We start from the raw sequence: 27,938 nt of genomic DNA, 5'->3' as shown, positions 1-27,938 counted from the left end.
TCTCCTGTGGGTAAAATGGATCACTGTTAGTCTCTCGTCCACATGTGTAGCCAACATAACAGAATGACACTGCTCGTAGGTACTTGGTTGGTTGGAATTTTGACAAGATGGCAGCCTAGACTGTTTAGGGGGAGTCCTTACTAGTCAGGGACACTCTGCTGGTGGCAGGCGCTCATAATGGGGTGACCACAAGCCATCTGTGACCATGCAGTGTTTGTCCTGTCGACCCCAGAGGTTTTTCTAAACAATGTGTTCTCTGAGCCCCCGAGGTGCCAATGAGGCCTACAGGAAAGGAACAAGAGAAGGGGGCCTCTGTGAGGTTTTTCACTTAAGGGGTCATGCTGAAGTCACCCAGAGGGGACCCCACTTGGGTAAATAATCAAGGGGGTGAAAGGTTGAGAAATATGGAATGTGTTTCCTACTGGCTGTGATGTTTCTGGGCCAGCTTCTAGCTATCCCTTCTCTGTGCCCCACCCCACCCTTCTTAATGACTTATTTGTACTGGAAAGCGAGCTATTAATCACACGCAAAATAGCTCTGTAACTTCCAAACACACAGAGAGAGCAGTTCTAGGGACTGTGGAAAAGCCAAACCCTTGGCAGAGATTTTTGAAAACGCCCTCCTTTTATATGTATTTGAGAAATGCCACCATTTCTCCTCAGGCCCTGAAGGTTCCCTTTAATTAGCAGTGAAGTTCCCATTTCGCCTTCCCGAGGCATCTATAAAGCACCGGCCTAGTAAAAGGCAGATACACAGCTCTCAATTGAGCCCTATTGATGTGCTAGTATAGTTTTAATTGTGTTGAGATTTCCTTGCCAAAGTGACACATGCGGAGGCATTTTAAAAAACGTATAAGGTTCGTAACTCTTTCCCTGTCTCCAGCTCTTGAATTATGGATGTGTCTTCCGCTGCCTAGTCGGTCCTTCCGAATCTGTAAAATTATTTTAATAACTTGTGTGGGGGTAATGTTAATCTGTTTGCACAGTAGTGTGAATTTATTAGCATTCCTACCCACTTCAGGGAGCTAGCTTGGTCCTTTTGATGCATGCCCCGAGTTGCAAGATGAGGAAAATTATGGTATATGACTCTCCTCTCTCTCTCTCTCTCTCTCTCTCTCTCTCTCTCTCTCTCTCTCTCTCTCTCTCTCTCTCTCTCTCTCTCTCATGTTTCCTTTCCTCTCCCTTCTCCGTTTCACCAATAGCAATAACTCGATTGCATAGAGTACGTGATAAATCAGCCGAGAAGGACTGAGATTTACCATAACAACACATGACCTATCAGCCTGTCAGGTCTGAGTTGACTCGTAGTCTTTTGGGCTGTGTATTTCTTCAAAGTCCAGGGCCAGTTTCTTCGTCAGCTCTGACTAATTTCAGAGCAGAGGGGAAACTTGACTGGAGTGCTGTTTAGGATCTGCTTTTTAATCCTGGTCTGTTTAATGTTTGCTTTTGACAGTCTGAGCCAGACATCATTTTAATGGTATGTGTGGTGATAAAGCCAATAAACTGTCAAGATGATTGATAATCTAAGCATTATAGCAATACGACTTTCCTGTTCTCCTCTGCGCTTTAGATGATGGCTTCCAAATTGAATTCCTACAGAGTGTGTTGTGTGTGCCTGCTGCAGGCTTCCTAGAAGCCTTTGAAGGAGGTAGCTGCGCTCAACAGCAGACTTTTAGCCCTCAATTACCCACCCGAATAGATTTGCATATGTGTTCGTACCCTCTAATTTGGGGAACATCAAGAATTTATGGCTCTGCCCTCCTAACAGCCCCCCCCCCCCCCCCCCGGCAATTTATAGGCACCGGTGCAACGTTTTATTATGTTTTTATGGTGTTTTTTCACCTGGCCTGCATCTTGGATTCCATGTGGTTGACTCTGTTATCTGTGGTTGAAAGACATCACAGATAAGGACGTCCACCATGTTAGAGGCAGGCTTCTGGGCTGCCCCTTGTGCGCGTTGTTGCTTTCCATTTTCTTCCCTTTGATTTAGCAGACATTTTTAAGCATCTGGTCTTCATCTCATTAATCAGACGTGACCAGGTGTTTGGGAGTGGTGACAGTGGGAGCTCTTAGCCACTCTTTGTTGGCCCTTGTGGGCCACCGTTGCTAGGCTGATATCTCCTCTCTTAAAGGCCCAGTGTTACTTCGGAACAGAAACTCACAAGGCCAGAGATGTTGGAACATACTTAGGCAATTTTTAGTAGAAGACCAAAAGCAAATATCATACTTAGCACTCTTTTTCTTTTCTTTGTTTGTTTATGTTTTGAGACAGGATTTCACCACGTAGTCCTGGCTATCCTGGAACTTGTTCTGTAAACCAGGCTGGTCTTGAACTCACAGAGATCCACTTGCCTCTGCCTCCAGAGTGCTGGGCTAAAAGGTGTGTGCCATCATTGCCCGGCTTTAACACACTTTGTTTTGACTTAAGATGTATTTTTGTGCCCATACAGGTGTGTTACTTTTATTTAGCATCTACTGTTCAGAAGATGTCCAGGAGGAACACTAGGCTTTTAGGCTGGGACTCTAGGATATTAGTAGCCCAATCAGCACCTCTGACGTCTGTCGACATGGGGATTTTTGTGCTTGTTTCCCCCCAGGTCTTTTGTGCTTTGTGGATGACAGTAAGTCACAGAGAGGAGGCAGGGCTTCCCTGCTGGCAGATTTGGGATTAATCATGCCCATGCATCTTTATCCAAAGCCAACCATCCTTTCAATTGCTTTCCTTCTTGTTAGCTAGTAGCCATTTTCCTTTTGACCGGGGGACACCGAACAAGTCATTTCAGTGCTTTGACCTCAGTGTTTTTTTTTTTTTTTTTTTTTTTTTTTTTGTTTAATCAGTGAAGGAATTAAATTTTCTAGCCCTTAACACACACAAGCATGGACACACATAGGCACATGCATGCATAAGCATGCACACGTGTACATGGATGTTTTTGAGTGGGAAACTTGCCCATGTGTGGGGGTCAGTGGTAGTCGGGTGTCCTATGTTACTTTCTAGCTTTCGGTGAGAGACTGAGGCTTGTTGTTTTGGCTAGGCTGCCTGGTGGGGAGCCCTCGGGATTGGTCCCCCAGTACGCCCCACACTCTGCACTCATGCTCTGTAAAGCCAAGCCTTGAACCCAGACCTTCTTCTTTCGCCCTTTGCTTATTCCCCCGAGTCATCTCCCCAGCCCCTTAACTCTTGACCCTTCTGCTTCATCACCTTGAGTTTGTAGGGCCCATCACCCCTCCAGAGGCCAGACTGTTGGAAGCATAGGAGAGACTGGCCACAGCCTCCCCAACTGTGTGACTCTGGAGGCCATTGGCCACCTGCCTCTGGTCTTTCCTCTGGACCACGGAGGCAAGGTTGTCCTGAGTTCAACTGAGAAATGAAAACAGCTGGCAGAGAGTACCCAGCGGAGAAGACACACTCAATAAATATTTGCGTGACAGGATGTTAGTTTCAGATTGTTGCTGCACTTAAAAAAAAGTCTTCAGGTTTTAAATCTGCAATTCTTTGGATTCCTCGTTTGCCTGCCTTCTTTCCACTCGCTTGCTTAAGTATGTGATGTTTGCTTTGTTCAATAAGGGACCAGTGGGCAGAAGACAGAATAAAAGGGGCCAGCCTTGGTTATTGAATGAAAAAGTTTAGGTGACTTCTGGCTGCTCAAAAATAAGATTTAAGAGCCACAAGGAAGCCAGCAACTTCACTTCTTAAGAACCGACCTGAGCTTGCTAGACGGTTTCTTCAGGGATAATGTGAAGAATGGCCAGGGCGGTCCCTCAGGGGCCCTTTCCTGTCGCAAGCAGAACCTGTGTTCTTGGATGGTGGGGGCTCCCGTATTTGTTCACATATGGAGCCCATTCTCTGCTCCCAGGAGCACAGTTACTGTCCTTCCATGTAAGTTCCTACTGTCCCCAGAGTTTGGAGAGGAAACCCGTTCTTCACATCATTTGACCCAGGAACCTGAAATGCACATTTCATCCACATTAGGTGGCCCAGAGTACCAGGATGACTGTCCTTTTCTTTGAGATCCTTAACATGAGGTCTTCTGCCTTTTCAAGCACTGGATTGCCTGGGGGAGGGGGGTGCAGCTCAGAGGTAGAGCTTGAGCTTAGCATGGCTGAGTGTGAGTCCCAAACAATGATAGGAAAATAGCGCCCTAACACAACTCACCGGGTTCTCAGCCCATGGGTCACACCACCCTGGGGGTCTCCTATCAGATACCCTGAATATCAGATATTTACATTATGATTCGCACTTCCAGTAGGAGATTACAGTTATGGATTAGCAGTGGAATAATTTTATGGTTGGGGGTCACCACAACAGGAGGAAGGGCACAGAATGGCAGCATCAGGAGGCTGGAAACCCCTGCACTAGATCATGAGCACCCCATGGATGAGAATCGGGTCTTGTAGTTTATGAGTAGAGACAGGATTGGGTGTTTCATGGCAAATCCTGGACGATCCCCCCTGATGCTTTCACTCTCTACAAGCTGCTCAGCTCTTCCAACATCCCCCAGCAGGCGCTGAATCCCTTCTGCTGTTGCGGAGTTCTGAAGCACATCTTCACTGGCAGCACGTTGACTCAGCAAAGAAACCACTTCTGACCCATCTCTTCTATGATGTTCATTTTTGGGTCAGTGTACCAGCACTACTGACTCAACAGAGTGACTCCTCAGAGTGACATTCCTCAGAGTGACAGCCTTCGCTTGCCACTGACTGACTACAGCATGGCTGGCGAGCTATGTTGGTCGCCTCTGGTAGGTGGAGGAAAAGGCTAGGCACTTGTAAATGATGCAGAGGGGACAGGCCTCAAGATGCATAGCTCCCAGTTTCCTTTCCTTGATTCCACTTGAGCCATTACTCTTTCCTGCCACAGCTGACAGAAGGTGGCTCTGTGTCGAGTATTACTTTGACCATTTTGCTCCAGGAAAAGCATTAGTAATTTATAAATAAAATACACATAAAATAGGAGGCATCAAATATAGGTTTATCGACAACAAAGGCGCTATTAATGCTGAAACCGGCTGGTTGGAAACCGAGTTAGTCTCGTTGCTGATTTATGTGCTGTTTGTTTTAGGAGGGCTTGCGAGTGGGTCGTGATGGTGCTTGGGAACTGGCAGCCAAGCAGGGACAGAGTTGTTTTGGGTCTGAGTTCGCCAATAAAGTGGGAGGGGGAAAGAAGTAGAAAAAAAAGGAGGAGGAAGGGGTAGAGGAGGAGGGAGACTAGAAAGGGGGGAAGGGGAAAGGAGGGGGAGGAAAAGAGAAGCACAGGAGGAGGGAGGGAAGAGAGGAAAAGCAAAGGAGAGGGAGAAAGGGAGGGAAGAGGAAGAAGAGGGAAGACACAGGGGAGGAGGAGGGGGAGAGAGGAAGAAAGCAGGAAGGAGGAAGGGGGAGGGAGGTGGGCCCTCAGCAGCAGCAGGAATGACAAGCATCTTTCTGAGCTTCATGGCTGTGTGTTTAAGCACGAGTGTGTTGCCAGGAAATTGAGAAAGTAAGTGTGTGTGCTTTATGTCAAGCATAGCTCATTTGAAGTATACCTGTGTGGACATGAGGGCTTGCAGAAAACCGTTATTTATTTCTCTTGAATTTGCCCTACTTGTTAAACAAAATTTGACAGATGGTTTGCAGCAGGAGTAATGAGACCGTTATATTGGCAAAGTTCATCTCCAGCCTATCAGCTGTTGTGTCGGACAGGGGGTTGTCTTGGTTTGGGGGGAATCCTCATTCTCCCCCTGTGAAAAAAAATCAAATTCATTTAGTTGGCAAATTAAGAAGATTGAAAGTTCATTTTCTGAGCTCATCTCAGAAGGCACCAGGCCATGTTCTGTGACAGATGTGAGTGGGTGTTTGTTTGTTTGTTTGTTTGTTTTGTTTTGCCTTTCCCATTCCACTGTGAGTAACTTCAAGTTGGGCTTTCCTTTCTAGGTCCCCTCATGTACATCCTTACTGAACCCACTTCTCTCTTCTCTCTCTGTCTTCCTTGTGTATGCATTTTCATTTGCAGAAACCACAGGGGCCTGGCTTAGTCTATAAAGCATTTGCTACAAAAATGTGAGGACTGGTTTGAATCTCCAAAATCCACATCTACCGGTATGTTAGTGCTCCCATGAGAAATAGGATGGAGATGAGAGAGTCCCTAGAAGCTCCTAGGCCAGCTAACCTGGTGTATACAGTGGTAAATGACCAGAGACCCTGGAAGGCAAGGAGTGATACTTTAGGTTGTCCTCTGATCTCTATATATGCAAGATGGCCAAGCACATGGCCACATATCCTCTCTTTCTCTGTCTGTCTGTCTCTCTCTCTCACACACATACCACATACACACACCACATGCACATGTATATATACACACCACACAATATGAATCACATACCTATAAAATCCTGAAATGAACTGTTTCTAGTATGGGAAAGACCTAAGTCCTCATTGAGGAGGCTATTCTAGATCTACATGAGAATGCTGGGGGTGTGTCTCAGTGGTAGAGTTCTTTACTAGCTAGCATCTTCAATACCCTTGGTTCAATCTCTAGGACCAAAACATATAAAGAAGTATGGGTCCCATCATAGTCACTGTCCTATTACTGTTAAGAGACTCTATAACCATAGGAACTATTATAAAAAGAATTCTTTAATTGGGAGCTTGATTATAGTTTCAGAGGTTTAGTCTATTATCATGGCAAGGAGCATGGTGGTACGCACAGGTGCTGGAGTAGTAGCTATATCCTGATCTGTAGGCAGAGGGAAGGAAACAGAGAGAAAGACAGAGACAGAGACAGGCAGAGACAAACAGAGTCAGGGACAGTGTCAGACACATTCTAGGCTTGGCACAGGTTTTGAAACCCCAAAGCTCGCCCCCTAGTGTCACACTTTCTCCAACAAGGCCACACTTTCTAATCCTTCTAATCCTTTCAAAGAGTTCCATTTCCTAGTGACTGAGTATTCAAATCTATGAGTCTATTGGGAGGACCATGCTTATTCAAACCACTAAAGGTCCAGAGTGGGTAAGAATGACAGGATCCTAGAAAGGTGACTTGACCTCTCTGAAGACAGTGGGAGTTCTAGGTAGTACGCAAAAACATAGGTTATCCATCAACTGGTGAAGAAAAAAAAAGACTGTGTTTGATACACTCAGGAAGTGTTTTGTATTATAGAGTATGGAGTATTTGCATATGCATAATGAGCTGTGTTTGGGGGTAGGATCCATATCTTAAAAAACAAAACAAAATGATGTGTTTCTTGTGCACCATATTAACACAACCTAAAAATCATTATATGCAGTATTTTTAAATACTCTTATTTTAGCTGTGGCCCATCATGAAGCCAGGTGTGGAAATCTCTACTTGCACCATGTTGGATCACAGAGTGCTTCAGATTTTCAGATAGGTACACACAGCCTACATAGTTGTTGATGAGAACATAGGACCTGCTCTGGAGCCAAGTATGCTCTACACTTTGTACATGCTTGGACTTGTGATACTGTATGTTGACACAATCTAGAATTGCCTTTGAGACAAATCTTTGGGCACATCTGTGAGGGAGTTTCTAGATGAAGGTTATCTGAGGCAGGAAGAGTCACTAAGTGTGGGCGGTACCATTTCATGGTGTGGGGTCCCAGGCCGCATAGAAAGGGGGAAGATAGCTAAGTGAACATTCCTCCTTCTCAGCTTCCTGGGTACACACACCATGTGATCATCTAATTTCTGTTTCTGCCAAAATCCCTCCCCCACCATGATGGATTGGTTTCCCTGAAACTGTGAGGCAGAATAAACCCTTTCTTCCTTAGGCTGTCTTGATCCGGGGTTTTGTCACAACACGAAATCCATTACAGAACCTCAATCTTTATTACAAACTGTGAAGAGAGCACTACAACTGTCCCTTTCAGCAGATAGGGACACTGATGTGGGGCCTGGCCACCCAGATAAGGGTCACATCACAGAGTCTGAACGTAGATAGTTTGGCTGGGAAGGACATAGAGAATATCTGGCGTAGGGACTGCAAATTCAAAAGCCCTGGACAGAGAATTTGAAAGAACAAAGCAATCTCAGGTAAAATAATTGGGGTGGGGAAAGTGTGGGTTCAAAAACAAAACAGCAGTAAAATACACACACACACACACACACACACACACACACACACACACACACACCCCACATGCACCTCGAGAAGCGGTAAAAAAAATTCTGAATGAACCAACTCAAGACATGGGGACCCTGAGTTCAGTTTTCACACAACTAAACCAAAACTGCATTGAGACAAAAAAAAAAAAAAAAAAAAAAAAAAAAAAAAAATTACCAACAGACATCTGGGGACATTGACATGGCCCATGAGGTTGTGACATCTAATTTAGTTCATAATCCTTCTCTTATCTATTTACTATTTGAGACAGGCTTTTATGTCATAGCCTAGCCTGGCCTTGGGTGAACAACGCTTCTCCTGTTTCAGCCTTCTGCATGCTGGAATTCTAGGCATGAACCACCATGCCTGGCAACTTTCTTATTTTATGTCTTCTGTTTGAGGAAAGGTCTCATTCTATATCCTAGGCTAGTCTCATGGTGACCCTCCTGCTTCAGACTCCTGAGTTCTGGGGCTAAAGGTATGAGCCACCCTGGTGGGCAGCCCCTTTATTTTAAGGAAAAAGAATGGGGGCACAAAGGGGTGACACAAATTGTTCTGGTCCTCACCTTGTGAATAGCTGAAGACATCAGGTGACATGGATTCCAAAACAGCAGGTCCACCTTCATTGTAAACCAGAGCTTCCTTAGTGCTGTGGCTGGGGCCAGAGTCAGACCTAATGTATCAAGGTTGAGCAAAGAGGAATCATTTACTAAACAGGAACTGAATTGACTTAATAACCATTTTTTTTTAAGGGACACATAAGAAAGTTGGGGATAAAGTCAAAGCATTCTGGGAAATCAGGACCCAGACAAGCTGCTTACCACAGTTCTATGACTCGTAGAGAAAGCCACTGGGAGGATTATGAGAAAACCTGCATCTGGACCTGGCTTTGCCTCTGGCTGGCAGTGCAGCCTCTGGCAGCCACTGCCCCTCTTTGAACTAACTTTAGTTGTCCGCCTCCCTCTTGAGGTTGCTGGGAAAGAAATGGGAACTCTGAGTACCACGGTCTCACTAACCGTGGAGTGTGCCTGTTTACAAGTTGATGCTTACTGTCTCTGGGCAGAGATCCCATGAGAGCCGGGTGCAGCAGCATGTGTGTACATGTATTCTCTTGACAAAGCCCGTGTCACCTTGAGGACATCTTGTTTCAAGTCTTCCCATAATTACACAGTAGTGTTTGTGGGGGCTGGTGCTATGTGTGTTGGACACCTAATAATTACAGAAGGAATGAGAGTCCTGGTATGATGGGCGTACGGGTCTGCTGCCCAGGGGCCTCCGTGTGATCTGCTGTCATGTTGCTTTCCACTTAGATGAAGCAGGAGGGCTTGACTGTATCGACGGGAAGCACGCGTTAGCTCGGAGCTGTACCAGCCGGGTAGGAGGACCTGCCTTCAAGTCTGCTTGTGGCAGGGAACGACAGAAGTGACCATGTAATTTGTTGTCCAAATTGGACGTGTCTGAAAATGAAAAAAAGGAAAGAGGGAGTTGCAATAAGTATTCTGGGTGTAACCCGGGGTTGTTCCAGACTGGGTCATGTGACTGTGCTAGTAATAAGGTCTGGACAGCTATGTCCAGTGAGCTCCAGCACTTGACAGGCTGTGTGATGGGTATCCTTAGCCTCTAGCTTTGTATTCCCAAGGGGGCTCAGGGCACTGGTTGGCACCTTGGACTTTACTGAGCTCCTGAGCTCTGCCTTATTCCCTCTACTGTTTTTCTCTTCAGGGTCCTCCTGTTTGGCCTTCCTTCCTAAAGGCTCCTTTCATTAGAGTTTGGCCAACCGGCAGGCTTCATTGCAGTTGATAATTTGCAAATAAAATAAGCTTCTGAAAACACAGAGTTGGGAGGCAGAGGAGATAGGCTCTGTCAGTGAAGTGCTGGCCACGAAAGCATGAAGACTTGATCAGGACCCTTAGCATGGACAAACTGAACCGGGAGCCTGGAGAATGGTAGATTGCCAGAGCTTGCCGGTCAACCAGTCTAGCCAATCAGCGAGCTCTGGCTTCAGCGAGAGATTCTTTCTCAAAAGATAAGTTGGAAAGCCATAAAGGAAGACACTGGAGTTGACCTTTGGCCTCTATAAGCATGTATATACATATGTGTGCAAGCATATCATACACATACACACATACAGGGGAAGGGGGGAGAGATGAAGGGAGGGGGAAGAAGGGGGAGCAGAGAGAGCGAGAGAGACAGAAAAAGAGATAGAGAAAGAATATATATGAGAGAGAGAGAGAGAGAGAGAGAGAGAGAGAGAGAGAGAGAGAGAGAGAGAGAGAGAGAGAGAGAGAGAGAGAGAGCGCATTTGGAATTGGAACACTTAAGAGCCAGTGGTCTAGAGCGGTGTGTTGGCCAAGCCTGCACCCCTCTTTTACAGCGTGGAAGCAACATGAGCAGCATTATGACTTCTCTGTGTAGGGCCAACAAAGGAGTTTATATGAAAATGACTCACAACTAATGAAGGGTTAATATAGAAACAAATAATTGTTCTTAAGATTGTAGAGGCATCTTAGAGAAAATAGCCCAAGTGACTCACAATGGGGATGCTGCTAGCCTTGGTGAGAGATGTTTTGGGAGACTGATCTTTTCTGGGGTCCTTCACCTTGTATCTTGCTGGCTAGTTATTCATCTTAAGAGTTGATTTGGAGGTTGGATTTTGAGGTTGTTGGCTTTGAGTTGGATTATGGAGACATACCCAAATCTGAATCTTTTCTTTGCTTTATTTCCATGACCTTGAGAGTTGAATTTCAACCCTTGGTGTCACCGTTCTCTATGGTGGACAGCAGTGTTTGAGAGAATATTTCCAAAACTGCAAATGCAGTGCCTGACAAACCCTAACTCTCGACACATTGGGCCTTCCTTTCTTTTGTGTTCCTCTGCCAAGGTCCTGTGGGGGAAAAATAGGAAGTTAATGAGGAGAGGCTTTGGAAAATTGTTTGTGGAAATGGCTTCTTTGGTCTACAGATAATGAACATAAAAATGGAGAACTTGAGAGTTCAAGCATAGAAGATGAATAAACTAGACCTCGAGAGCATGGTGGTGTGGTGGTACATGCCTATAATTCTGACACCCAGGATGCTGAGGCAGGAGAGTACTGGGATTCTGAAGCCAACCTGTGATATACAGCAAGGGCCAGACTGCCAGCACCATGTCTGTATCTCAGGGTTAGCTTTAAACTCATTGTGTAGTTCCAGCTGGCTTCAAATTCACAGCAGTCTCCAGCCTCAGACTCCTGGGTAGTGGGGTTACAGGCACACAAACCACACCTGTTTGTAGCTGAGATTTTGGTGATGACTACATTTTCTTCAGTCCACTGATGATTCTTCAGACTGTGCAAAGGCTGGGGCTGGGAACTACCCACACGATTCTTCCTTCTCTTATTTGGTTGAGAAAGGAGGAACATTTTAGACTATGGGTGGCATAATCTCTGAGTGTTTATTGCTCCTTAAAAGTAGAGGTAGTCAGGAGGAGGGGCCTTCTGAAGGGGGTTTGAGGATCCTCCCTGCAGAGGTTTGGGCAGGAGTGGCGCTTGGGCTGTCATGCCCACAACCTGACATTTTGCAGATGACCAGAGTCTGCAGCTCCTATGGTCTGGGCCCTTGATCTGGAGATGAAGGTGAAAATGCTCAAATGGTTAGGATTCAGTCTGGCATGGATGGTGCTTGATGGGATTAATGTAATTGCATGTCGAAGCCTTTATAAAAGGGAAAATTGGCCCATTGCCATGTGACCCCAGACCACTCCCCTCTCCCACCCCCCTGCAATATAAGTTACTATAAACTTGCCCAGCTGGTCTCCCAATCCTGGCCTAAATGCATTTGTGTTTTTCTCATGTTTATCTCATTCTTGACCCAACATGCTGTACTAATCTTCCCTTTTAGGGCCCGTCTCACCCAGCTGTGTTTATTCCAAAGCCTTTTATAATTTCCAAAGCTATATCCATTGCCTTTGATGTTCATGCTCTGCACTGCCTGGAAGTTTCTGACCACAAGTACTCACTCATTGCATCGTGTGCTGTCTTTTCTTTCCTCTGCTACTGAACATAAGACGGTATATGCCAAATGCAACCCTGTATTATATGTGTATGTATATAAGTATGAATTTTAAACCCTAACTTCATACTATGCTCCCGGATGGTAGGGTTTTGTTTTCCAGAGCTTTTAATTTATTTTTTAAATCCCCACTGTGAAATATTGGTTGGTTTCCTATTTTAAATGCTCTGCAGACAGACTTTGAGGTAAGAGTGGTGGGGTTTCTGTTGCCCTGAAGCCTTGGAGTGAAAAGATTACAAGATGAGTAACATCATTTGGTGGGAATTATAAGAACGGAGTATGACGTAAGAGCCGGATCGACGGCTCAGTAGTTAGGAGCATTTGCCTTTCTTGCCTAGCACCCACACGGCAGCTCATAACTGCTTGTAACTCCAGCTTCGAGGGGTCCAAGGCTTCTGTCCTTTACAGGCACCTGCACTCATGAGTGTATACTCCTGCAGAGATACACATATTCATAATTCAAAATAAAGAAAATCTTTAAAAGCATTTTGGGTATCCCAGTAGCATGATTCTTAGTATTTATCCCTGCCTCTTAGTGGATTTTATATTTCTTCAGCGTTCTATAGTGAACACACACACACACACACACATGTTTGAAAAATAACAGTAACAATGTCTTGACTGATGGGAAAATTGCATGATGAGAATTCCTAGTCTGCCTCCATGGCTTGGTATTCACTGCAACTTTCCCTGGAGAGGAGGAGTCTCTTAACAACACCATGGTATCATAGGAATTCAAAGACAGAAGTGGGGAGAGCACCTTGGGTCAGTTGACATGTGACAGGATGCCTGTAAATTTTTCTCAGAATGCAGGGATACTGTTCTGCACTGCTGACCCCAGTGTTGGCTCATCTCTGGGGTGTTTGTGACTGTAAAAGGCCCTCCCCCATCCTCACCCTGGTTACTGTGTCAAACTGTGTACTTTGGTTCTTTAGAGCCATGCCTCATAAATCAGCTTGCCTTCCTTCTCCAAGGTGGGAATGGCTTCCCGTGTTCCCTCACACAGACCCTTAGTTTCAGGTGATAACCCACCGAGACTAGAAAGTGACACAGGGCCAGGAACACCTCAGCTCAACATTCCTGAGCACTTTTTTGAAACAGAACCTAAGGATGGAACTGTGGATTGATTCTGGGGACCAGGGACTCAGGAAGTCCCTTGTGTCCTTCTGTCTTAATTGCCTCACCATGGGCGAACGCTGGGCATCTTGGAGATAAATAGTTCAGTATTTTTTGTCTCTGGCAGACTCTATGCTTTATCAAGTGGGATGGAGCCAAGGCAGGCTCATACCTTATCTTTGGCCATTCAACAGTCATGTGGCCAGGAATTCTCTCTGCATCACACTGAGAGGACAAAAGCTTAGCCAGGTTCCTTTTTTGTTCCTTGGACATGGTCATGAGCGCCTGTGTATGTTAGTCTTGGGAATCACAGGGTCTAAGAACAGGATGTCTAAATTCAGGGAGCTTGGTTATGGGATAAACAAACACCCATGGGGAGGCATAGCACAGCAAGTAAAGTCCAGGAGGGAGAGGGGAAAGACACAGGGGATGGAAGACATAGTCAGAGGACCAGCAATACTTGTCATTGGACTTTAGTCCTAAAGGAGGAGCAGTTACATCCAAGTGAGAGAGGTTGTGACAGTCTGAGCTAAAGGGTCTCTTCTTTCACAGACTCATGGTAAAGGTGCCTCATAGGGGCTGTGAACTGGCTCAGAATGGAATGATTGCTGGTCTATCTGGTCGGAAGCGGTCCTCAGCACTGCAGGGGTAAAGGTCACTGTTGAGCCGTTTTCTGTGACTCTACACCCAGAAATCTTCTATGTGGGATTCTCTAGTTTTCTGAGAGTCCTCGAGTCACCTTGCATGGATCCGGTTTTAATGCAGATTTGATAAACAGGACACACAGTACTTTTACTTAGAGGATTCACAGTCCAGTGAGGCCACCTGGCCTTGGACTTGGAAAAGGACCAGCAAGGGGCACAGGGCCGTACTTAACACTTTCCCAAAAGAGAATAAACGACCCTTCTGTTTCCAGAGCAGCTGCTGGTCCAGTCACTGTCTTCATGACCTTCCTTCTGACCCCAGACTCATCTGACCTACCAGAGACTAGACTCTCGAGCCACATCTTAAAGATCCTGGGGGCAGGGTGACAAAAGCTTCAGAGCTTGGTTCCATCGCAGCAGATGATGGTTCAGGTCCTTTATTTTCTTCTGTCCAGAGCACTGTAATTTTTGTTCTGCCCTTTGAGTCTTTGTAGTCCTTAGGTGTAGGTCACTGAGGCACTAAGAACAGAGGAGCCGGTTTGGGGGTGGTCCTTTCTCTCTGCCGATGGTGAGTGTGGTAGCTGGACCGGTTATACTCACTCGGTTTGTTCCATATACAGTTCAGCTCTAGGCTCTTTGGACCTCTAGAGGAGAGATGCCACCATTTCCCTCACAGGGCTCGCTCTCTGTGGAGGCAGACAAGCGATCGAGACTCCTACAAACCCCGCAGTCTCAGCATCGCTGGTGATGTCTCTTGTGAAGTGAAAAGAAGAGCACGTGGTTGGTAATTAAAGGTATATACTCATGGTGAGGTTTTATGGAAATAGGAGAAGCACCCATAGAAAAATGTAGGAAGTTGTATGTGCTTTCAATGGCTGACAAAAAGGGTTAGTGAAGAACAAGGGTGGTTTGAGGATCCCTTCCTGCCCCCCATGCCCACCGGGACAGTCAGGGGCAATTAGGGGCAAGGGTAGAGAAGCAGAGTCAATAGGACACAATGAGAGTAACAAGCGATTGTACTTCCTCAAAGGACGTGACATTTGTAGTGGACTGAAAAAATGTCATAGAATAAAAAGACAAATGTTATAATAAGATGTGTGTCTGATATAAGATTAGGATTCTTCTTTAACAAAACGATAGATTTGTGTGTTATGAGCCTTTGCCTGCATGTCTCTGTGTATCACATGTGTGAATGGTGCCCTCGGAGGTCAAAACAGAGGTTACAGGCAGTTGTGAACTGCCAGGGTGCTCTGAACCCTGGTCCTCTGGAAGAGCAGCAAGTGCTCCCAACCCCGGAACCACCTCCCCAGCCTTTACAATTAGGATTCTTTATTGTGCAGGGATAGATAGTCCAACCTAAATTGAATTTAAGAATTCAGAAGACAGGAGTGATGTCCAGAGGAATCTCTTGGCATGTTGAGCATCAACAAGGAGACCCTAAGGTAGCCCACATAGTAACCACACAGCCTGCTTCGTGGGTTCTCCCCAGAGTGTCTGGTGGATGTGGGAGAGCATTTGAAGCAGCTCTCATGGGAAGTGCTTATAATGCAAACCCAGTTCACTAGCTGGCGTTGGGTATTGCTGTGTGAACAGCGAGGCCATTAGTAGCCCTTGGGGCCCCATGAGCCCTCTACTGCCATGTAGTATATTAAAACAGTGAAAAAGGCAGAATTGAATGACATTTAAGATGGTCTCTGGCCACCCCGGCTCTTGAAAAATTTATTTGCTTTCCTTGCAGTGTTGTGGATGTATATTTTTGGCAGGGAGGAATTTCTGGGTTTACAAGTCAGGTTCACAAGTAAGAGTGGAAGATGACAGGGACTTGTGATCTCTAGGTTTTAAGTCAAGGACTGCTCCCCAGAATGCGTGTTAGTGCTCGGTGGGCAAGCTGACACTGAGCAACATGTCCGGTCATGCACTTAGACTGGGTTAGCATCTGAGCTACAACATATCTGTCTTCTTTTCCCCAACCCGTGGTGGCTGATGGACAAAAAGATGCCCATAAAACCTTCACGCAAAGCACAGAACAGCTGAATAATTCAGACTTGACTTGATTTATTTATTTAAGCATTTTGATTCGGAAAAAGAACTCTTAAGGAAGTGTGCTGAACTGTTTGCCCCCCCACACACACTCTTCAAGCTTGTTACACACTTAGGTAATGGGGGGCAGGTCAGATTTGAGGGAAAGTTGTGTTAATGTGAGGTTAAATTATAGCTCAGAGTGTTTCTTTTTCTATAAACGTCAGGAAAACCAAGAACAAAAAGTTCAGACCCTCCAAATAAATAACGTGTCTTTGAGTCCAGCATGTGCAGAGCTGATCAAGTGTATGGGAGAAAAACGTGTGGCTTTGTTACTGAATCGTTGCTCTTTTTGACAACAACAAAAACAACAAAAGTCTTTTTTTTAATTAGAGATTTATTGCATGCAATTAAGATGTTCATTTCATTGTGTGTATAGATGGCGTGTGTAGACTATGCGCCACTGCGTACCTGCAGGTCAGGACAACGTTGTGAAGCGGGTTCTTTATTTCCATCTTTAAGTGAGTTCTGGAGCTCAAACTCAGATCACGTGGCTTCCATCACGAACTATCAAGACCACACAGCTTAGAATCACCTGACAGAGGTGTCTTTACCTGGTGGCTCTGTGGGCATGTCTGTGAGAGACCGTCTTAACTGATGTGGGAAGAGCCCAGTTCGCCACGTGGGCAATATCTTCCTATGAGCAGGTAGTTGTGGGTAGTGTAAGGAAGCAAGCTGGGCCGGAGCCGGAGGAAGCCAGCGAGCAGGTCCTCTGCGGACCTCTGCCTTACCTTCCTGACTGAACTCCCTTCCGTGCTGCTGCGACCTGGAAGTATAAGCCAATCGAATACTTTTATTCTCATACGTTGTTTTGCTCACGGTGTTTTCCACGCAGTGGAAGAAAGGGAGCCAGGGTACACAGCGAGCGCCTTTTGCCCGCAGAATCATCTCGCCCGTCCCTGTCATGTCACTGTTTTTGTGGTTCCTTCTTTTGTCTTAATTTTAGAATGCTTCCACATCACTGTTGAACAGTCTCACAAAAATTTTACTTGACACTTTAGCAGCCATAAATATTCAGAAATCTTAAAAAAATTTTTTTTGTAAGAAAAAACATTTTTTTTTGTTTTTGAGGCATGGCCTCCTGCAGTTCAGGATGGCCTCAGATTAATCTGTAGCCAAGGGTGATCTTGAACCTCCCGTCTTTACGTCCTGGTACTGAGATTCCTGGGATGAGCTACCGTATCCTGTTTCTGTGGTGGTTGGGCTTGAACCCAAGGCTCTGTGAACCTTCTGCAAACACTACCAAATGACCTACATCCCTGTTTTTCTATTTTCTTCTTTTAAAAAAATTTTTGAGACAGACTTTCCCAAGGTACCCCAACCCGGCCTGGAAATCTTTCTGTCTCAGCTTCCCTTCCTAACTTCCTGTCATCACAGCAGCTGAGTCTTTACTATTCTCTAGTTTCCTTAGATTTCTGGTTTACAATTTTGTCTTTAGATGCCTTTAGATGGCATCATTTTCCCCTATGGCCTTTGGTTTTTTTTTTTTTGGGGGGGGGGGGGAGTGAATTATCTGCAACATCTTATTTATTTGTTTATAAAGTTGTGTATCCCTTTGTTGTTGGGATTCTATAAACCCCACTCCATAGCTATCTGGAAACATCCAGGTATGCTCTGCCCCAGTTACCTGACACTATAAAAGAGGCTGCTTGTCCCCTCCTCTCTCTCTTGGTCTCTTGTGTTCCTGCCCTTGCTCTCTCCCCTCCTTGGCCCACCTCTCTCCAATTCCCTTCCTCCCTCTCCCTCCATGTGCTCATGGCCAGCCTCTGCTTCTCTACTCCTCTTCTCTCTCTCTGCCTCTACCACTCTCTTAACTTCCCTCCCCATTCCCTGAATAAACTCTATTCTGTACTATACTGTCATATGACTGGTCCCTCGTGGGGAGGGGATTCCCAACATGGGTCCCCCAGAGACACCCCCTTTACCCCCATGCCTTGGCACACACACAAGGAGCATGTCTCTTCCTACTCTACTCTCTTCATCTTTTTCCTAACATTTGTGAAAGGCAAAAGTCAAGTGTCTTAGTCACTATTTTATTGCTGTGAATAGACAACATGACCAAAGCAATTCTTATAAAGAAAGCATTTAACTGGGGGCTTCAGTTTCAGAGGTTTAGTCCTTTATCATCATGACAGGAAAGCATGGCAGCAGGCATGGTAGGTGTGTCACTGGAGAAAAACTTGAGAATTACATCCTGATCTACAGGCAGAGAGGGGGAAGAAAAGTGGGAAGGGACAGAGAGAGACAGAGAGAGAGAAAAAAAGATACAGAGACAGACAGATGGGGGGAACAAGGAGATGGACAGACACAGAAACAGAGGAAGAGAAAGAGACAGATGGAGATGCAGACAGAGAGACAGAGAAAGAGAGAGATTGACACAGAGACAGAGAGATAAAAAGATGGATACAAAAGAGCCAGACAGAGGGAGAGGCAGAGAGATGGAGAGACAGACACAGAAAAAGACAGAGAGGCAGAGAGAGGAGAGAGACATACGGAGAGGCAGAGAGACAAAGAGATGGACAAACATGCTGAGAGACAAAGACAGGAAGATATGGAGAGACAGACAGAGAGAGGACACACACAGGGTGGGGGGCGAGAGAGAGAGAGAGAGAGAGAGAGAGAGAGAGAGAGAGAGAGAGAGAGAGAGACTGAATCTGGCATGGGCTTTTGAAACCTCAAAGGTCACCCCCAGTGACACACTTCCTCCAACAAAGACACACCTTCTAATCCTTCTAATCCTTTCAAAGAGTTCCACTAATACTTAGTTGACTAAACATTCAAGTATATGAACCTATGGGGGTCATTCTTATTCAAACTACCAGTAACATTCAGAGCCCCCTCCTTTCCTTTTATCAGCTCAGTTTCTTTTTTGTCCCTAGTGAATTTGGGGGTAAGATAATGAGCTAAGTTATGAAAAAAAAAAAAAAAAAAAAAAAAAAAAAGACCAAGAGACCTTAAGTTAATTTTTTGAGTAACTTGAAATAATGTGTGCCTCTGATCATTCAAGGCTTTCTATCATGAAACCCTAGAAGAAACTGGGTATGATTACAGAAAAATTAAGTTAAGGCATGTTAGCATTTTGGGTAAGTTGAAGTGGACTGTGTTCAGAAGAAATTGCTGTGTTAGTAGAAATTGCTCCTCCTCGGGTCTTCACTGCCTATTGTTCTTGGCTCATACACCTTTCTGTGCCTCTAGGAGGAGGCAAGGTGGGTAGTGGAAAGCATACCCACTTTCAGGGGGGCTGAGATGAGGGCAGTTGGGCTTATCTGTCACTGTGTTGAGCTCTCCATGGTCTTTGCATTCTATGGTTGGCTCGGATGCTGCTTTGGTTTAAGGATGGAGAATAGAGCCCCCATCCGCCTTCCTTGTTCCTGTGCTTTGTACATGCTGTGGCTACCCTGTCCCTTCCTCTGGCCCGAATTCATTCAGGTTACCTTTGAAGATGCCTGTTCTGCTTGCTTTTTATCATCTTCCCGCATGTTAACCATCTTGTGTTCTTACAAGGGCAGCTCAGAGTCATTAGGCCTTTCTTAGAACCTCTGCTCTATCTGTGGTTTACTCGATAGTGGTCAACTCTTTAGCTTCCTTGTGGGTCTCTTGATACAGCAACTGAATTTTTAAGGTTTTATCAATTAATTAATTAATTAATTTACTAACTACATGGGGGCACATGTATGTATGTGGATGTAAGCATGCAGAATAATGGGTCACATAATGCCATTTCATTTTCTTTCTTTTTCTTCTCTTCTCTCTTTTTTTTTAGGGTAATGGACAAAGGCTTGTTTTATTTTAATGACTGATCCACGTGAGGCTACAGCCAGGCCACTATGTACAGGCATGAGGGAAGCTTTATTTATTGGTCTCTTCCTTCTTGGACTGGAGGTGTTCTCTCTGGCGCTTTCATGCATCCTTGGTCTTAGACCTGCGAGCCTCAGCCGGGTCAGTCAGTAGCTTCTGTGGGTCTTGTCTGCCTTCAGTGTGTGGATGTGCTCCAGGAGAATCCGCTTGTTTTTGAACACATTCCCTTTGACCTTCAGGTGCAGGCTGTGATACACATGGCGGTCAATCTTCTTAGATTCCTGGTATCTCCTGAGAAGCAGGTGCAGGATCCTCATCCTTCTCATTCAGGTCCCCTTCTCGGGCATGTGAGCGTTGGCAGTGCCCTTCCCCTTCCCATATGTCTGTTCTTTCGTCGGGCCAAGGTGTTTTTCTGGTAGCGAGGCCTGGAAATGGACACTCACAGACTTCGGGATGATCAGCTTCCTGATCTGCTGACAGGACTTGGCATTGGCGATTTCGTTGGTCTCATTGGGGTCCAACCAGACCTTCCTTCTACCACAGTGGAGGACACTAGAGGCAAGACTCTTCTGTAGCCTCAACATACTCCTGGCTGCGGACGCAGCAGAGTAAGGAAAGCATGTGATGCCATTTTCAAGCACAGGTACCAACCATCATTCTTTGGCCCACGCTCACCTCTTTCTCTCTCCCTTCTCCCATCCCTGTGGCTGTGTTTGTTTTGTTTGTTTGTTAAATCTGGAAGGGACTTTGTGTTCAAACCTTGCTTGACGATGACCTCCAAAATCGTGACTACAAAACAGTAGCTGTGACTAAAGGCACTGAGGGAAGGTCGGGCTGCTGGGTGGGGGGAGGGAGGGCATCTACACATGTGACCGTGTGGCACTTATCTTGGATCCTGGGAGTCAAGGATCTGTTATCTGGCATGTCTTATAACCGCCACTCCCTTTTCCTTGCTTTGTATGTGTTCCCGTGACTCTCTCTGTGCTCTTGCTGTTCCTGTAACTTGCCCCTTGGTTGAAAACATTCTTCATCCTTTAGCACGTCCAGCCTCTGCCCTTTGAAAGCTCTAACATGCTGTGTCCTAGTGGTCCTCTGCTCCCATATGCCTCTCTGGGGTCTACCCTGCCCTTCCTTCTCTCCTTGGTGAGCCACGGTTTGGCAGTGATCACACCTGTTTGAGGTTCATGTCTGTGTTCCCACTTTGCTACCCTCTGGGCTGGAAAACATGGCAGGGGTGGCAGAGCTATTGAGATCCCATGGGACCTTCAGCTTTGCCAGCAGATTGGTTGTGAATCAGAGAGCGATGTTAGGCCAAAGAGGGAGCCGCTACTCGATTTGCTCAATTTTCCCCTTTTTTCCCAGAAGCCCCTGGAGTCTTTGTGTCATTTGCCAAGCTTGATAGAGCAGACTAACTGAACTGTGATATCACTGGTGGAGAAATTGCCAGAGATGAAGGGAGGGACAGTAGTTGGGCTAAGGCTCTACAGCCTTCTTGAAATCAAGTCAGGCACCCTCGCCTTGCCCTATTCCATCTCACACAGTAGGGGCTGGACAGCAAGGCTTAGTTATGAGGGACTGACAAGTCCCTAGTGGATCGCCTGTTTGCAATGAAAAAAAAATTGGAAGCTACATGGTGTTCCTTGTAACAACAATGACAATGACAACAAGAAGCTTACCATGAACTATGGATGTCTTTAGGACGATATATAGGATGTCACAGTCCCTGGGTACTTTAGACGGGCCCTGGCACTCTTCCCTGGCTTTGACATGTACTTTCAGATGACTGGGCCTGCATGTTTCCAGCCTGCAGATCTTAAGGAGAGGCTGGTAGGACTCTCTGTTTTGTTACCTAAGCTGGGATTTGATCTCCAGACCTCCGGGGTGAAAGGCTAATACTTTAATTTGCCTGTTTAATAAACATCCCCAGGCGATGATGACCTTCTTGTAGCTTCCCGAGATACGTACTCTACAGGACTCACAGCTCCACTGTGTGGCTTAGAGTTCAGTGCCCGGGACTGCACACATCAGCTCTGACTGAGCAGGGTGTCAACCCTGTACGGTCTGAGATGTTAGTGAGCCTCGCCGTGTGCTTGTAAATCAGGGCCTCCTAGGAGATCTTGCAAGTGAAATTCCTTTTCTCTCAAATGGAAAAATATTTTTATGGGTTTAAAACTAAAGCTCCCCCATATCTGCCCAACTCTCTGCCCCTGCAAAGGATGTGCGTCTCGCCCTGTGAGCTAGCCTTTCTGTAGTTCTCCCCTTCCCCAGAGCTCTCTCTTTAATGGTCTTCTTTATTTTTCTGGTGTCAGTTTCTCTTTCAGCCATGCATGGGGCGCAGAGATGGAGACACACCATGACTGCATGAGAGCCACACTGAAAGTTTTTTTTTTTTTTTTTGTTTTATGTAAATAGAGATTGATGGAACATTTCACACAGAGTACGGGCTTTTGACAAAAAGTATTGATGTTTGCTTTCAGTAAGTGTTACTTGAGATGACAGAACGTTGCATTTTAAGATGAATTACGGGAGCGACTCCCTCTTTGGGAATGTCGTACATTTTATTTCGTCTCTTGTTTTATGAGAAAATGACTGAAGTCGTGAATACCATAGACGGGACCATTTCCCTGACTCAATGGAAGTCCCGCTTTGGTGCATCCCCTATTTTAAATACAAAGTTATGGGGGAGACATTTATACTGGCAAATGATACTGATAAAAATGCCTCACCGTTTCAGGTGTGCAACGGAGCTTCCCACGTGGCTTCCTGGTGTGCAGCGGCAGGGGCGCAATGTGTAGGAAGCCAGAGAAAGCGGTGAGCGCTGAGGGTGTACCCGTCAGCAAGATGACAGAGATTTGATTCAGTTAAATGGTCAATGGCCATCTTGCCCCTCTGGCTATTTCCATTTCAAATAAATGTCCCATTTATATGCATTCTCGTAGAGTTATTTGGTCTTGATGCAAAGGCTGTTTAGAAGTAAAGGCGTGTGGTGAATTTGGCTCTGGGCCTTCATTTTCTTTATTAATTTCAGGATAATTAGCTTAATGGCATCTAGTGTCTTAATGGGTATTAATATGGGCACCGTATACTTATCGAACACCTGCAATCTTTCCCAGGAACTGGGTATTGCAGCTCTGATGTTCCTGCAGCCTCCATGCTAGTGGGAAAGGGAGCAGAGCTTTCCAGAGACACTGCAGTGAGTGGCTTAAGATGGAGATGTCACTGGACAGTGCTCTGAGGAGAAGCTGTTCAGCAGAGAGCCAGCAGGTGAGATGCTTGAGCTGGGCAAAGCTTTAGGAACTTGATAGAAGGTACCAAACCTCACAGAGCAAGTGCAAAGGCCCTGAGGCCAGAATGGGCAGGGTGAGCAGGAAGGCTAGTGCTAGAGCCATCAGGGGAAGGTTTCAAGTTTGGGGGCTGGTAGAGGCAGCGCGTAGGAGGACACCTACAAGAGAAATGGGGTTCTGTTATTTGACCCATGTGTGGCCGCAGAGTCTTGTTTGCACATACTGTCTTCCACCTGCCCAACACCAAGCCAAACTGACATTCTCATTTTTCCCCTTGCTGGCTCCTATAGAAACATCTTTCTCCTTCTCAGCAGCCCCGTGCCACTATTTGCTGGATACCAAGATCGATGTTGCCCCCTCGTCAGCAGAGGAAGTGGCATACTTCTGCTTCCTTCCTCCCCAGACACACTGTTCCCAGGTGCTGTCACTCTCTCTGTCTCCCCAGACTCTTGTAATGGGCTGTACCTTGGATTGTCTCTCTGGATGGAAGCGGGTTGTACTTATATGTGATATCACTGTGTTTAGCACAGGGCTTGGAACTCAACACGTACTCGATATATCTGTTGGTTAAATAAGCGAGACACTTTCCTCCCTGGCTGCTCATTCTTGGTTCTAGAAATTAAGGGGGTTCAGAGTCAATCATCACCTGATTTAATAGAATGCGCTTAAAACCAATTCTAATTTTAAAAAAGATAATTTTGGATTTAGGCCACTTAGAAGAGTTTTGGTGAACTCTTGGTATAAATGGTTATCTCAGGAATGGGAAGGCTTCCTGGGGCCTCATTAGCCCAGGCTTGGCTACTGTCAAACCCCAGCTTGGTGGAGAGACTGAATCTTTCCTGTTTGTGAGCCTTTGTCCCCAGGCCTTACTAGGAACTTTGTTGCCTCTAAGTTTGGAGCTGATTTAGAATTAAGTATCTCTTTCTTTCCCCACTGAGTTGGTAGCTGTTCAGCCTCAGCTCAACTATGAAATATATTAAAAGGGAACTAAAGAAGGGCCAGTGTTTTGCCGCTACTGCTAAGGGGATATTTGATCTTGATCTTTCTTTTAGTACATCACAAATCTCCCACTCCCCTACCTTTTTTTTTTTTTTTTTAAGCAGAGACTTTTTTTCCTTCTTCCTTTTTTTTTTTTTTTTTTTTTTTTTGTCTAGTGCAAAAAGCCATTTCTTAATTTATTCTGAAATTTACATGGGGAAAATGGCTCCAGATCCCACACAAGTGAAACTTTATTTTTTAATCTGGGCCACAGTAGGGAGCCCTGAGAAATGCATTTTCCTCCTAGGTCGGAGGAGGAATACATAGTGTTTGTTTAAAGCATCAGGTATTGAGAAATGCAACAGGGTGAAAAGTTTGACCTCAGCTGCCAGATCCGATCTGCTAGGGGGTAATTGAGTTGCCATGTTTTCTCCCTTTTCAGTTTAAATCAAGTTTTGCTATAGCCCATTTACGTGTCAAATTGGTAGCTAAACTTGACAACTTCAGGGTGCAGACTTGCTTTTGATCAGAATTTACATGCAAATCATTTTTTGCCTTGAACTGTCAGCTCCCGTTTTCTGATACTCTGAGGGGGACATGTCTGTCCCCAGCTTCTCTCTCCCCACCCCCATGCCAAGCCAAAGGGGATGTTGGCTAATGTTATTAATCAGTGTGTGGAAGAAAAATTATCTTGATAAACATGGTGGCTAAACTATATTTTCCCTTTTGTGTGTCAGTTGTTGCAGCCGGGCATTTAATCTCCCTTTACCTAGAAGGAAATCAAACAATTATCCAGCACTTGATGTCAAAAGGAAGCCCGTGAATGAAGGTGGAGGGTCCCAGTGTATTGGGGAATGGACTTAAGCCACCAAATCCTGACAAAGGGCGCTGACAGTCTGCATTTTCTTGGGCATTAAACAAAGTCTTTGGTAAGTTTAAAGAATCTTCCCCTGCATGACTAAACTCATTGAGAGGGTTAGAGAGAAAGCTGCCTCAGAAGTCTTAAGCCTGAAAGGTTTTTTTTTTTTTTTTTTTTTTTTTTTGATTTTGCCCTAAACCCTTGGGACCCTTAAAACACTTGAGCATGTGTTACTCCATCCTCCAGCCAGACAAAAGGGTGTTTGCGCTTCCAGAGAGTTAAGAACGCAGTCGTCTTTCTGGTTTCGGGTTATTCTGTCCCAGCTTCTCCATCAGTAACCCACCCGAATCATTTCACTGTGATTTACACCCCTGCCCGTCTCAGTTCTTCTGGACAGCTGGGCTCCAAGGAGCAAGGAAAGGCAAGGCCTCAAACAGCAACCACAACCCAAAGATAAATTTAGAAAACAGAAGTTTCTGGAATATGCCAAAGATAAAGAGAGCTGGTTGTGAATAGTCAGAGTTATCCACTGCAGAGCCCGAATGTCGAGTGTAATAATCTGAGATTTTTGCTTCTAGCTGGCCTGAAATTCCGTTCCATCAGTGCACCCCTCCCTCCTCCCTCATGGGATGAGAACATCAAACGTGTTTTCTTGCCAGGATGACAGCCGGCATTGTGTCAGATGGGAGACACATGTAAACCTGACTTGAGAAGTAAAAAACATCTCAAGATTGGGTCGGTGTGATTAGACATGGCCCCACCTCGGGTCCTTCTGGAACCTCCTGGGCCAGACCCTTTCAGCCTCTGGCCAGTGCCGCCTTCCTCATGTGCTGTGAAATTTTAATTGAATTGTTAATGACACTGAGGACTGACACTACGCACGAGGAACTTCCAAGAATCAGTCAGGAGGAGAGCCCTCTTTCTCACTGTTACAAAACAGAAGACACTGGGAAATTGACAAGTCCAGGCGGCGAGGCCAGGGTCGTAATTGATAGCAGGCTGTCTAAAGCCAAGGCCCTTCTCTGGTAATTGCAAGCAGAGGCGCCTCTCTGATCTCACCAGAGGTGCTGGCCATGCCAGAGCGACCCGGCTTTGACGGATGGCCTTCCCAAGGTAATGACTTCGGCATGTTCTCCCCCTCACATGAGGCTGTGTCCCTCCCACTGGGGAATATGAGCAGAGCATTTTGCTGCCTCTTAAACAGGCCCCTGTTAAAATAACTCTATTCTATTATATAAGCCCTATAGTGCCAGGGGCTAAATTTATATGGTTATAAACAAGAGATATTACTTTGGAATACCACAATACTGTGTTTTGCTCTTTCTTGAGGATTTCAAATGGTGTTTTCAAAATAATGGATTTTACTTCACGAAGAAAAGAATGAGGGGCGTGTAGGAGGCGGAGGGCCGGAACTCGTTTCCGAACCAAACCTTCATCCTGCTTTGAAATTCCTCTGTGTCCCTTCCCTAATTCACTTGGCCAGTATTTATTTGTCTTTGTGTTTGTTTTGCTGGCTGCATTTGACTCTCTTTGGGAGCATCAGAAACATTATTTACTCCAGGATCCTGAAATAAGATAGATATTTTATTTCATGGTTTTTACACTCCTCAAAGGTTTCTTTTTATTCCCCTCCCCTATCCATTTTTGGACATTGATATATTTCAGAACTTTTATGTGGCCTTCCCTCCCTCCATCTTTGCTCCCTTCCCCCATCTCTCTTCCTGGAATGTAATTTTGTCTGTGAGATGTGACAGAAAGCCCAAGTGTCCCTGATGATCTATAGTACTTGTGTATTTTCACTCTGTTGGTGACAGAAACTAACTAATTCTGATATAGGGAACCTGGACACCCCTTCCACTGTAGCTGGCACTTTCTGGTATGTCTAAAGTTTGGGTCTTTCATAACACAGATCACACCAAGAACCAACCTGAAAAGAGAGCCAAGGAGATCCCTAAGAACTCAGCCTTGTATCTTTAATTCTCAGTTTCTTGGTGTGTGTGTGTCAGTTTCTCTGCGTGTGTGTGTGTTTCTCTGTGTGTGTGTCTGTGTGGTTCACACAATCATAAATGGAGAACCCAAGAAGCTGTGTTCAGATTCTCTTTATTGGGGATTTCAGGGGAAAGGCTAGAGAAAAGATTTAGAAAAGATTTGGCTATGAGAACTTTATCTCCATTTCTTTTCCTTTTATGTGTGTTAATGTATAGATTATGGACATCCACATGCATGTGTGTGTGCCTGTGTATGTTCCTGTATGTGTGTGTGTGTGTATGTGGGTACCTTTGTATGTGGTGTGTGTGTGTGCATTTGTACAGGTGGAAGCCAGAGGTTGAAGTAGCTTCCTCAGTGGCTTCTCCTCCTTACTTTTAAAGACAGCAGCTCTCAATGGGCCCAGAGCACACTGATTTGGCTTCCCTTGCCGGTGAACAAGCTCGGCGATTCCTGTGCCTCTGCCTCACCCATGCTGAGATTACAGGTATGTGTTGCTGTATCAGTCTTCTTACATGGGTTCTGACTTGGTTGCTCACGCTTGCTTGACAAGCACTTCACTGAGCCATCTCCCCTGCTCCTAAACTTTACATTCTTACAAAGGTAGAGGCATAAAAGAGGTTCCTAGGCCATCTAAAAACAATCATGACTGCACATAGACTGTGTATTTGCAGGTGAAACGGACTGGTGAGCTAGCCCAAGAACCTAACCATGATAGGATTGGTCCTGCTAGGAAATACCTACAGGGGCTGACTTGGAGATGTAGGATTCAAAGTTGTTTCTGACTTAGGATTTCGAAGGGGAGGGATGTCCCCTCATGTGATCTCAGCAGTAGAGGGCTTGGTGGTCCTTAGCTCAACTGGAGTAGTTGGGCAAGTGTCTGAACCTTCCGCCATATGGGCTCTTCCTTTTCTGTGGGCATGCTAGTAACCAGGCAATTCGTAGTAGGGATGTGTGGTAGGATTATTATCGTATCATTTATTAATTAATTCTGTTATTGCATTTGTCCTTACCCCTTGTGTAGGCCCTAGCTGAATGCTTCCCCTG

At 45.6% G+C, this 27,938-nt stretch overlaps 1 protein-coding gene and 1 pseudogene across 2 annotated transcripts in view; one reads left to right on the top strand and one right to left on the bottom strand.

Annotated features, from left to right (window-relative positions):
- Positions 1 to 27,938, top strand: part of LRMDA (leucine rich melanocyte differentiation associated) — a gene marked incomplete at its 5' end in the record, with an annotated part of 952,780 nt that overhangs the window by 66,763 nt on the left and 858,079 nt on the right. The window lies entirely within an intron of this gene.
- Positions 19,836 to 20,368, bottom strand: LOC308427991 (large ribosomal subunit protein eL19-like; annotated as a pseudogene). Its single transcript has one exon. The product of its transcript is annotated as a large ribosomal subunit protein eL19-like (transcript).

The sequence above is a fragment of the Micromys minutus genome (genome assembly GCF_963924665.1).
Source record: "Micromys minutus genome assembly, chromosome: 12".
NCBI classification, from domain to species: Eukaryota; Metazoa; Chordata; class Mammalia; order Rodentia; family Muridae; genus Micromys; species Micromys minutus.
Note: the sequence above shows the minus strand (reverse complement) of the source record. Positions and strands in the feature narration are given on the sequence as shown.